This window comes from Caenorhabditis briggsae (assembly GCF_000004555.2).
Source record: "Caenorhabditis briggsae complete genome, chrV, whole genome shotgun sequence".
NCBI lineage: Eukaryota > Metazoa > Nematoda > Chromadorea > Rhabditida > Rhabditidae > Caenorhabditis > Caenorhabditis briggsae.
The window spans coordinates 11,017,476-11,021,250 of NC_013488.2; positions in this window are offsets into that span (position 1 = coordinate 11,017,476).

Genomic DNA, 3,775 nt, shown 5'->3' on the forward strand with positions numbered 1-3,775 from the left:
ACACATATTTCAATTTCAATAATTTTTTGCACTCTTCACAAAAATATTTTTGTAAAGAGTGCAAAATATTATTAGCAAGGGTTATTTTCAAAGGCAATTTGAGATCAGTTGAATATTTTTCTAGTGATTGTTTGGGATTTTGTTCCAAAAAAATAAAAGTAACGTTTCTGGAAAGTGCGTGAGAAAAAGTAGATCAAATAGGATATACTGATGAGGACCACGACATCTAGAAGTCTCTTGAAATAAATTAGATGAACGACTTGATCTCCCAAAAAATGCCGAAAACCTTCAACATTCCTGTTTGTATAATTTGTTGGGTTTACAAACATGTCGAATGTATATCAGTGTCTTCTTATTTTCTGAAAAAAAAGGAAAGAAGAAGGACTGCTCCTCTGGAGGAAAAAAAGAAGCGTTGGAGATATGTGTGCGAATGTGAATGTGAATAAATTTGATTAATTGGCTCAGAGAAAGTCAGCGTTTCGGTCGCCATCGTCGCCACAAGCTTCAGATCAAAATCGCAGAAGCGGAGCTTCGGAAGTGACACCCTTCGTGGTACTTGTGGAAAAGAGCATGCACTTTTCCACTAGCTCCATTTTTTGGTTTCAATGAGAGTTCTCATAGTGCAGTGAAAATAAAGAAGATGTCTTTAAAAAGGTAGAAAATGAGCATGAAGTAGGAAATTCATTAAAGAAACTTCTCTTTTCATTCGGTGGTTTTTTCGTATCTCTTGTCAAAACAGACGGAATTTCTAGTTCTCTTTTACGCGGATGTGTTCCTTTTTTTCTGACTCGAATACTAATCTCGTCAGTTTGTTCCTCTTATTTCAACACTTTTCAGAATCTTTTGAAACAAGGGATACCGTAAAACCTGTGTTAGAAGGGCCGCCCTTCTATTTTTGAAGTCTTTTAGGAGGCCCTTCTAATACAGGTTTTACGGTACTTTCGAAAACAAAGTAATCAGAAACATTTGAATAATGTTTCTAACCGACTTAAAAGTAAAGAAAAAGTGAGAAAACAATATCTCACTCTCTCCTTCTCACGAGTTCCAATTAACATTTCCCGATTGCCATAGGCAACATGGGACTATGGGAGAAAAAAAGCGAACAAAAACAAGTATTAGCAGTATTGTGTCTACATATCGGTATGGGTGTGAGAAAGAGAATAACAGAAAAAATGTATAAACAAAAAAAACTGCATGTCGGGTCAATCAACTTGATGATTACCTGTGTGCAGTCGAGGTGAAATCCGATATTTCTAGAGAAAATAATGAAGCGGTCACAGGTGCAATCTGAGAGGAAGAACATTTTGTTCAGTCGGAGAAAAAACAGCTCCGAAGAAAGATTCCAGACTTAGGGAACCACAGAGAAATGTTGCACTCGGATGTGGGCCTATAACTTCGGAGAGGAAAATTGTCTAAAAACGGCTGTAAAGCGGGCCATGGTCAGATTTTGGTCAGGAGTTGAATGTTGAAATATTACTAGGAGGGAACCGTGCTATAAGTTTGCTAGAGTTTGGTCGACTTTAGTAGCGGTCTTATTCGGAATCCTCCGACCAGAATTTGGCCACGCCCGAGCAGTATAGTTTCAATTTACTTCTCTTATCGATAAATCAAAAATGCACATTCTCCGGGAAAAGAGAAATTGTTTTCTCGGAAACTTTGTGCAGAACTGGAACTTTTTTCTCTTAGAGTTGTTGTCATGTGAACGTATACATTTTATGACGACATAATAAATCTCAGTTCGGAGTGTCTAGTATACTTTTTTAAAATTTGCTTTCTGTGAATTAAGATTTGTTCTGACCAGATTCAGAAATATTTCAGATAAAAATATCTGATAACAGAAAACATTTTTAAAAGAGTACAAAGGACCCATAATTTCAGTTGCCACTTGAAACATTCTGGAGAAGACAAGACGGCTCAGCTGCTCAGAAATCGAGGGAATTAGTTGTTTTGGCTAGTGAGAAACGTGCCGAAAAGTGCAGCAAACAAGAATCGTACTTTGAATTCCTGGAACAAAAGAGACTTAAACATAAAAAACCAACGAAGAATGAGATGAAAGAGAACGAGAATCATCGGGAATCTGTGCCCAAGAAAGAATACCAAATTGGATTTAATAGAATCGTTTTTTGAAAGGAATCCTCCACCCTCCCCCAAAGGACCATAGGACACAGAAAAGCATGTTAAACTTTCGGGAATTAAACGGAGACCCGCTAAGCGGTCAGTCAATTCAAAATATCTTTTTTCTTCTTCAGTAAAAAAGAAGCGAAGCGGAAGAGAGTCTACGAAACAATCAGTGGATATATGCTGGGGTTTTGGAAGAAAAAAAGATGCTTCACAAGGATTTGCTCATCACTTATGCGCCTACCATTTCCTGGGAAAAACGAGAAAAGGATAGGGCGTTTTAAAGCGCGAATTTTAAATTTAATGACTTTAAGAAAAGGGCACTTGCCGGTGTGAAATGCGGCGCTTGCAAGGCGTGTTGCTGATTTTTCGGAATTTTTGAAAAGGGATTTTGTTAGAAACCAGAAACAGTGAACCCAAATTTTCAAACGGATATACTCTGTTTTTATATTTTTACATCACGCTGATTTGTCTTTGCTAGAGTAATACATTTTCCAGTCACCTTTAAGGGATGCCCTTTACCTTCTCATGAATGTTGAGGTACCACTTTCCAGAATTCCTACCATTTGGGCCACCAGATAGTTGGCATTCGACTTCAAAATTAAACAATTGCTCACCTTTATTTCCAATTTTCACAATGTCAGGAATATGAAGTCAACGAATGTGTTCGGGTGGTGAGACGAACCGAAAAAAAAACAAAGAGAGTTGGGTTGGAACGTGTGAGACCCTTTTCTGCCGACTTCGTATGTGTGTATATGCAGTGAGTAGAAATATAGGCACCAAATAATAACAAATTCAATTGCTCGGCTTCACAAAAAGAACAAGTTGTGGTAGAGAAAAGAACGAACGATTTTGCATAATCGACGTTCCTAAATTTGGTTACGGGAGGAAATGGGGGGTCAAAAGTGATGAAGCAGTGGAAAGAGAGAATCACGGCGAGGGCGGATTTCATGAATAAAACGAACGAAAAGTGACAAATTGTAGGGCTCACTGATGCAGAGTCACAAAAACGGAGGAAAAACAGGAAAGAGCGAGAAATTAAGCGTGTAAAGATTTCAAAGATGCATTGAATTTTTCTAGCTTTTCTGGATTTGATGAGACGAAATAATAATAACTTCCAAAGAAACTATAAACAATTAGACAATTTCAAGAAGATCAAATACCGTAAACAGCCTATTAGAAGGCCACTCTATACTTTGAGCTCAATTATCTCAAGTTCTATGAGAGATATTTAAAATGTGGCAAGCAATAAGATGTTAGCGATAATATGATAAAATTTTATCAGTTGATAGGTTTTTGGTACCTCTTATAGGAATCGAGATAATTAAGCTCAAAGTTAGTTAGTTGCTTCACCTTAACCATACTTTTTATAACATTCGTTGGGTACGGCTTTGTCCGGAATGCCATTTTCTCTTTTTTTTTTCTGGGAAAAAGTCTTCGAGTATTAAATATTGCTGATCAAAATGTTTTATGGTATTCCTAACTTTTTTTGATAATTGAGTTTCGAATGGACGAAATTTATTATTTCCTTCCAAAACACCATTCCAATTATGTATTTATGCAGTTTGTTGATGTTTCGTGCCTATCACATTCAAACTGATTGCATTCTACTGTCTTGTGTTCAAATCACCCGTGAACACTCATCCAGACATGTTCC